Genomic DNA, 10,000 nt, shown 5'->3' on the forward strand with positions numbered 1-10,000 from the left:
TCAGACACTTAACTGAGATATTTAGAGGGTTCCCTCAATTAGAGATAACTAGCTGGTTAGTACAGTTGTAACGTGTTTGGCTAGCATTCGCATGGCGGCAGATCGATCTCAGACCGGGACCGTGAGTTTAAGCTGTTTACTGGGGAGGCCACTGCTGTGGTTGGGCACCACAGTAGGGGGGGGGGGGGGGGGCTTGACCGTCTGGCGTTCTGGTGACCATCTATTCTCATGGAACTGGAACTGAAACTAGACACCTTTTACCGTAGTTGTAAGAATTTTACATCGAGTTCATAGATTTGATCTCTTGTTTTATTTTGTATTAATATATTCTAAGAAATAAGTTTTTTTTTATTTATTCTTGTCCATGATGAATAATTCATGGTCAGTGTAGTTGCATCGTCTTCATGTGAATTGCATCAGTCTTTTGGGTAGATTCGTGTTGCTCTCCTCTGTAGGTCTCCAGAGAGAGAGAGAGAGAGAGAGAGAGAGAGAGAGAGAGAGAGAGAGAGAGAGAGAGAGAGAGAGAGAGAGCCTTACCTTACCTTATTGCCTTATTTTATGTTTGGGTTTCCCCAGGTCCCTCAGTGTGAGGCACCTCGTATATCCACCAGAGAATTGCTAATGCATCTTCCGGTGTATTTTGCATCTTCCAGTCTTGGATGGTCTGGGATGCTTCTTATGTATTTATCGAGCTTATTCTTAAACACATCTACGCTCACTCCTGATATGTTTCTTATCGATGCTGGTGCGTAGTGGATTAATGTCCTGTGCGCCTTTCTTAGTTTACCTGGTATATTTTTTGGCAATATTAATCTACCTCGGCTTGCTCTTTCTGATATTTTTAGCTCCATGATGTTTTCAGTAATTCCTTCTATTTGCTTCCATGCTTGTATTATCATGTAGCATTCTCTTCTCCTTTCTAGACTGAGAGAGAGAGAGAGAGAGAGAGAGAGAGAGAGAGAGAGAGAGCTTCAGAACAGAACTCAATGCAATCATGTATCCTAAGATATTGTTGCACAAGAAGTTTACAATATATATATATATATATATACACACACACATATATATATATATATATATATACACACACACATATATATATATATGTACACAGTATATATATATATATATATATATATTATATTCATGATAGATTCATATATAATAGATAATTTTTCTTCACGCTTGGTTAACAAATTTTATTTTCTCGCCACTCCCCGTCAGTGATTGATCTCTGACCAGGCCAAGGTTAATTACACCACGTTTGTGAAATGGTTCTGCGCGTTCCCGATAATTTCGTTTCTTAACTGATTTTATTTTTCATTTATCTCCTTTTTTTTTCTGTAATGCAAATCGTTTTCCGAAATAATTAAAAAATCATTAGATTCGGTATATAATATTTTTTTTTTTTTATCATTCGGTTATCTCCTTTTTTTCATAATACAAATAGTTTTCCGAAATGATTTAAAAATCATTAGATATCGGTATATGATAATTCTTTTTTTTTTCTATCATTCGGTTATCTCCTTTTTTTCATAATACAAATAGTTTTCCGAAGTAATTTAAAAGTCATTAGATTCAGTATTGATTTAAAAAAAAAAATTATCATTCGTTTATCCTTTTTTTTTTTTTTTTATAATTCAAGTAGTTTTCCAAAATAATTTGTCATTAGATTCAGTATTGATTTTTTTTCTTTTTTATCATTCGTTTATCCCCATTTTTTTTTTTTTTATATAATGCAACTAGTTTTCCGAAATAATTTAAAAGTCATTAGATTCAGTATTGATTTAAAAAAAAAATTACCATTTATCCCTTTTTTTATAATTCAAGTAGTTTTCCAAAATAATTTGTCATTAGATTCAGTATTGATTTTTTTTTTTTTTTATCATTCGTTCATCCCCATTTTTTTTTTTTTATATATAATGCAACTAGTTTTCCGAAATAATTTAAAATTCATTAAATTCAGTATTGATTTTCTTTTTATCATTTTTTTTTATCATTCGTTTATCTCCTTTTTTTTCATAATGCAAGTAGTTTTTCAAAATAATTTAAGTCATTAGATTCAATATTGATTTTTTTTTTATCATTCGTTTATCCCCCCCTTTTTTATAATGCAAGTAGTTTTCCGAAATTATTTAAAAATCATTAGATTCAGTATTTATTTAATCTTTTTTCTTATCATTCGTTTATCCCCTCCTTTTTATAATGCAAGTAGTTTTCCGAAATAATTTAAAAATCATTAGATTCAGTATTTATTTAATTTTTTTTTTTATCATTCGTTTATCCCCCCCTTTTTATAATGCAAATAGTTTTCCGAAATAAATTTAGAATTTATTAGATTCGATATTCATCTTTTTTTTTTTTTTTTCATTTTTCGTTCTCGTTTCAAGACTTCAAACTCGCATGATCACATAGAAACCTATGTAATCTATCCGCGTTGATGGCAGAACACGATAGAATCCTCTCCCTTTTGAAGGTTAAAAGAAGTATCGTGATGGCCGCATTTTCAAATTTTCTCCGGTGTTGTGTTGAAGGGTGATGCAATGCTTCGGACCGAGACGAGAAAACTCGGAATTCGCTTTTAGAAATTTTCTTCCAGGAGGCTTTTAATATTTCAAGTTTAGTTTGTTGTTGTTATTATTATTATTATTATTATTATTATTATTATTATTATTATTATTATTATTATTATTATTATTATTATTATTATTGTTGTTATCATTATTATTATTGTTGTTGTTGTTACTACTACTTACTAAACTACAACCTGATTTGGTAAAGCAGGAGGCTATAAGCCCAGGGGCCCCAACAGGGAAAATAACCCAGTGAGGAAAGGAAACAAGGAAAAATAAAATATTTCAAGAACAGTAACAACATTAAACTTATTTCCTATATAAATTATAAAAGCCATAACAAAACAAGAGGAATTTTAACGGATTTCTGGTCTTATGTTTTATTATTATTATTATTATTATTATTATTATTATTATTATTATTATTATTATTATTATTATTATTATTATTATTATTATTAACGAGCACACACGAATAATATTGATTCTTTCCTCCACACACATACACACAAACATGCGGTCATATATATATATATATATATACGTACACATTATATTTACACACACACACACACATATATATATATATATATGTATGTATATAATATATATATATATATATATATATATGTACATATATATATACATATATATATATATATATATATAACCTATTAAGCTATAACCTTAGTTGAAAAAAAAAAGGATGCTATAAGCTGCAACCTCACCATTCACCATTCTTGTGAGCTAAAGAGAGAGGTCTACCTGCTGGGTTATCAACAGCCATTGCCTGGTCCTCCTTGGTCCTAGCTTCGGTGGAGGGGGCCTTGGGCACTGATCATATGTATATAGTTTTTGTTTTCAAATGATGGTAATTGATTGTGTGTTTATATGGAAGAGTATAGACTGAATCATTATAAGTTGTTTCAAATGGATATCAACACACGCTGATTTGAATAAATAAATAAATGAATAAACAAGACTTTTATTTTCAGCGTACGAATACGGTTCATAATTGTATGCCATAAAGACTTTATTCAAATTATTATTATTATTATTATTATTATTATTATTATTATTATTATTATTATTATTATCAAATGCTAAGCTACAACCCTAGTTGGAAAAGCAGGATGCTAATAGCTCAGGGGCTCCAACAGGGAAAATAGCCCAGTGAGGAAAGGAAATAAGGAAAACAGAATATTTTAATAATAGTAACAACATTAAAATGAATATTTCCTATATAAACTTTAAACACTATAACAAAACAAGAGGAAGAGAAACTAGATACAACAGTGTGCCCGAGTGTACCCTCAAGCAAGAGAACTCTAACCCAAGACAGTGGAAGACCATGGTACAGAGGCTATGGCACTACCCAAGACTAGAGAACAATGGTTTGATTCTGGAGTGTCCTTCTCCTAGAAGAGCTGCCTACCATAGCTGAAGAGTCTCTTCTACCCTTACCAAGAGGAAAGTAGCCATTGAAATTAGAGTGCAGTAGTTATCCCCTTGAGAGAATGGACAAGAGTAGATAAAATTTTTTGTAACTAATTTCAATATATTAAACTTTCTATTGGACTTGTCACGCTTTTTTGAAATGGATAAGAATAATCTATGTTTGCAAATGGGAGAACATTTTCTTATGTGCGTGGAACACTTCAAAGTATTAGCCATTTCTTAAATACGAGGAACACTTCAAAGTATTAGCCATTTCTTAAATACGAGGAACACTTCAAAGTATTAGCCATTTCTTAAATACGAGGAATACTTCAAAGTATTAGCCATTTCTTAAATACGAGGAATACTTCAAAGTATTAGCCATTTCTTAAATACGAGGAACACTTCAAAGTATTAGCCATTTCTTAAATACGAGGAATACTTCAAAGTATTAGCCATTTCTTAAATACGGAGAATACTTCAAAGTATTAGCCATTTCTTAAATACGGAGAATACTTCAAAGTATTAGCCATTTCTTAAATACGGGGAATACTTCAAAGTATTAGCCATTTCTTAAATACGAGGAATACTTCAAAGTATTAGCCATTTCTTAAATACGAGGAATACTTCAAAGTATTAGCCATTTCTTAAATACGAGGAATACTTCAAAGTATTAGCCATTTCTTAAATACGAGGAATACTTCAAAGTATTAGCCATTTCTTAAATACGGGGAATACTTCAAAGTATTAGCCATTTCTTAAATACGAGGAATACTTCAAAGTATTAGCCATTTCTTAAATACGAGGAATACTTCAAAGTATTAGCCATTTCTTAAATACGGAGAATACTTCAAAGTATTAGCCATTTCTTAAATACGAGGAATACTTCAAAGTATTAGCCATTTCTTAAATACGGAGAATACTTCAAAGTATTAGCCATTTCTTAAATACGAGGAATACTTCAAAGTATTAGCCATTTCTTAAATACGGAGAATACTTCAAAGTATTAGCCATTTCTTAAATACGAGGAACACTTCAAAGTATTAGCCATTTCTTAAATACGAGGAATACTTCAAAGTATTAGCCATTTCTTAAATACGGAGAACGCTTCAAAGTATTAGCCATTTCTTAAATACGAGGAATACTTCAAAGTATTAGCCATTTCTTAAATACGGAGAACACTTCAAAGTATTAGCCATTTCTTAAATACGAGGAATACTTCAAAGTATTAGCCATTTCTTAAATACGGAGAATACTTCAAAGTATTAGCCATTTCTTAAATACGGAGAATACTTCAAAGTATTAGCCATTTCTTAAATACGGGGAACACTTCAAAGTATTAGCCATTTCTTAAATACGAGGAATACTTCAAAGTATTAGCCATTTCTTAAATACGGAGAACACTTCAAAGTATTAGCCATTTCTTAAATACGGAGAATACTTCAAAGTATTAGCCATTTCTTAAATACGAGGAACACTTCAAAGTATTAGCCATTTCTTAAATACGGAGAATACTTCAAAGTATTAGCCATTTCTTAAATACGGAGAATACTTCAAAGTATTAGCCATTTCTTTAATACGAGGAATACTTCAAAGTTTTAGCCATTTCTTAAATACGGAGAATACTTCAAAGTATTAGCCATTTCTTTAATACGAGGAATACTTCAAAGTTTTAGCCATTTCTTAATACGGGGAATACTTCAAAGTATTAGCCATTTCTTAAATACGGAGAATACTTCAAAGTATTAGCCATTTCTTAAATACGGAGAATACTTCAAAGTATTAGCCATTTCTTAAATACGGAGAATACTTCAAAGTATTAGCCATTTCTTAAATACGGAGAATACTTCAAAGTATTAGCCATATCTTTAATACGAGGAATACTTCAAAGTTTTAGCCATTTCTTAATACGGGGAATACTTCAAAGTATTAGCCATTTATCAAATACGGGAATATTTCAAAGTATTAGCCATTTCTTAAATTTGGAGAACACTTCAAAGTATTAGCCTTTTCTTAAATACGGGAACACTTCAAAGTATTAGCAATTTATTTAATGCGGGAAACACTTGAAAGTATTAGCCATTTCTTATATACGGGGAACACTTCAAAGTATTAATCATATCTCAAGTATGGGGAACACTTCAAAGTATTAACCATTTCTTAAATAGGAAGAACACTGTATTAACCATTTCTTAGATACGGGGAACACTTCAAAGTATTAGCCATTTCTTAAATACCAGGAACAGTTCAAAGTATTAGCCATTTCTTAAATACCAGGAACACTTCAAAGTATCAGCCATTTCTTAAATACCAGGAACAGTTCAAAGTATTAGCCATTTCTTAAATACCAGGAACACTTTAAAGTATTAGCCTTTTCTTAAATACGGGGAAAACTTCAAAGTATTAGCCATTTCTTAAATACGGAGAATACTTCAAAGTATTAGCCATTTCTTAAATACGGAGAATACTTCAAAGTATTAGCCATTTATTAAATACGGGAATATTTCAAAGTATTAGCCATTTCTTAAATATGGAGAACACTTCAAAGTATTAGCCTTTTCTTAAATACGGGAACACTTCAAAGTATTAGCAATTTCTTAAATGCGGGAGACACTTTAAAGTATTAGCCGTTTCTTAAATACGGGGAACACTTCAAAGTATTAACCATATCTTAAATATGGGGAACACTTCAAAGTATTAACCATTTCTTAAATACGGGGGACACTTCAAAGTATTAGCCATTTCTTAAATACCAGGAACACTTCAAAGTATTAGCCATTTCTTAAATACCAGGAACACTTCAAAGTATTAGCCTTTTCTTAAATACCAGGAACACTTCAAAGTATTAGCCTTTTCTTAAATACGGGGAAAACTTGAAAGTATTAGCCATTTCTTAAATACCAGGAACACTTCAAAGTATTAGCCTTTTCTTAAATACGGGGAAAACTTGAAAGTATTAACCATTTCTTAAATACGGGGGACACTTCAAAGTATTAGCCATTTCTTAAATACCAGGAACACTTCAAAGTATTAGCCATTTCTTAAATACCAGGAACACTTCAAAGTATTAGCCATTTCTTAAATACCAGGAACACTTCAAAGTATTAGCCATTTCTTAAATACCAGGAACACTTCAAAGTATTAACCATTTCTTAAATACGGGGGACACTTCAAAGTATTAGCCATTTCTTAAATACCAGGAACACTTCAAAGTATTAGCCATTTCTTAAATACGGGGAAAACTTGAAAGTATTAACCATTTCTTAAATACGGGGGACACTTCAAAGTATTAGCCATTTCTTAAATACCAGGAACACTTCAAAGTATTAGCCTTTTCTTAAATACGGGGAAAACTTGAAAGTATTAACCATTTCTTAAATACGGGGAATACTTCAAAGTATTAGCCATTTCTTAAATACCAGGAACACTTCAAAGTATTAGCCATTTCTTAAATACGGGGAAAACTTGAAAGTATTAACCATTTCTTAAATACGGGGGACACTTCAAAGTATTAGCCATTTCTTAAATACGGGGAACACTTCAAAGTATTAGCCATTTCTTAAATACCAGGAACACTTCAAAGTATTAGCCTTTTCTTAAATACCAGGAACACTTCAAAGTATTAGCCTTTTCTTAAATACGGGGAAAACTTGAAAGTATTAGCCATTTCTTAAATACGGGGAATACTTCAAAGTATTAGCTATTTTTAAAAAAACGTATTACTTGAGTTGGAAGGTAAATGTCCTTTGATGGTCACAAGAATGATATTTCTAAGATAACTTCTGAAATGAGATTCTCTTCTCACGTTAGAAGAATGCAGCAGTATATATCTATTGTATTGAATCTAGAATCCTGCTTTTGCAATGGAAACCAGATTTGGACACACACATATACAGTATATGTATGTATATATATATATATATATATATATATACGCATATATATATATGTGTGTCTGTATAAGTAGACAGATGGATGGATATTTGGATAGATGAAAGATCTGGTGTCCATTAAGGAGGAAGGATCCTGGAATTATATATCTGTATATACTATAATTACCTTTCCAGTCTAGTAGACAGCAAATGGAAACTAATTTTTGCTGGGAGTTAAGAGAATAAAGTGCTTGCAATCTCAGAAAACGCTTTCTGGCACCACCTCAGTATCGTTAACATTTGTAATCTGAAAAAAAAGGTATCTATATGTTCCCATATATACATATATATATATATATATATATATACTTTATATATATAATTAAGTGATGTTTATATAGAACAAGTCGTGTATTTTGTGGATATATCTATATATCCTTTGAATCATGTAATCCACTTACGTCATTTCAAGAGATGAATGCTAGTCATGTTTTGGGAGACACCCCAACGGTGTCACCCAAAGACACAGAGAATACTGATCAGTGTACTGTATATTCCCTGCTGTTATAAAAGCTCATACTGATGTTCAGTGTCGTTAGGAGTCCTAAGTTGTTGAAATAGACATTCATGCCTTCCACATTACCCAACTCATTGCTTCCACTAAAGACCTTTTCCAAGAGGGGCACTAAATGTTTATAACGGTACTAGTGAACACGACCCGTCAATAATGACTGCTAAATATTTATATATATGGTCACACACAGATTCAACCCTTTTCATCCCGTCCCCCTTTCCTAATTACAACCCGCTGGTTCGGCAATTTGTGGGAGAGTGTGGTTTCAGAGTGTACCTCTCTGGGTGCCCCTTTTCACCAAGGTATGACTGCTTCCTCGCCCCCTGAGCGTGAAAGGAAAGATATATAAATATATATGTATATATATGCATATTAATATATATATATATATATATATATATACTGTATATATATAATTATGTATATATATATATATATATATATGTATATATATAGATCTATATATATTTATATATATATATATTATATATTATATATATAAATATATATATATATATATATATATGTTTATATATATTTATATATATGTATATATATATATATATATATGTGTGTGTGTGTGTGTGTGTGTATGTATGTATGTATGTATATATATTCAGTCTCTTTTCAGTCCTTTGAATTTCTCATTTACATTGTGATTAGAAGATATGTTAAAAGATTTAAATTTCTGTTGTGAACTGCCGTATGTATGCCTATCAGTTATGCGCTTCATTGAAGAATAGAGACGGGATAGTGTGTGTGTCTGTTTGAGTATCGGGAATTCAGTATGTTACTAAAAAAAAAAAATCGTTTGTTTTTTTAAACCTGTTCTTCAACATATGGATTAGGTATAACGTTTCAAATTATTTTAATTACTTCATTTTACCATTGATTGAATTTGATCAAGTGTCGATTTATGAGTGTATATTTACACATGCAGAAAGAAACTGTTTATGCATTTAATAAATATTTCTATTATCTATATATAGTAAATTCTTTGCTTCCACTGAATCTCCTATCTGCACCATTCTTTTTCCGTCACAATTTTCTTTTCTCGTGAATTTGTGTAAAGTTTTGAATTGCCTCCATTAAATGTTCTCATAGTATATTCGTTTTTATTTACAATGAATTAGTTTTTTTCATGACTATTTATTCCTGTCATACAATAATTAAGATATAATTTTCTTTTATGAGCTTTTAGTTTACAAATATTACAACCCAGTCGTTTTCCCCGCCCTTTCCACTATGGAAATCTACGGAAACGTTCTAAGAACCTAACCTAACCTAACAAAGCCTCAGTGAAGTGTGTGATGACACAGTCTTATTAAAGAAGTGTATAGCTCTTTAGTTTAGCAAGATATATCCATATTATTGTTTTCCTTCTTATCACACAACTTTAAGACCTCAGATGATATTGATTCTTTTATATATGGTAGCTCTTGTTTTATGAGTGTCCTTATACTCTTTTCTATGGTATACCTTGCCAAATTTATTATTATTATTATTATTATTATTATTATTATTATTATTATTATTATTATTAT

At 30.7% G+C, this 10,000-nt stretch overlaps 1 protein-coding gene across 1 annotated transcript in view; it reads left to right on the plus strand.

Moving 5' to 3' along the window:
* Positions 1-10,000, plus strand: part of LOC137657357 (uncharacterized) — a 154,577-nt gene that overhangs the window by 122,735 nt on the left and 21,842 nt on the right. The window lies entirely within an intron of this gene.

The sequence above is a fragment of the Palaemon carinicauda genome, chromosome 18 (assembly GCF_036898095.1).
Source record: "Palaemon carinicauda isolate YSFRI2023 chromosome 18, ASM3689809v2, whole genome shotgun sequence".
NCBI classification, from domain to species: domain Eukaryota; kingdom Metazoa; phylum Arthropoda; class Malacostraca; order Decapoda; family Palaemonidae; genus Palaemon; species Palaemon carinicauda.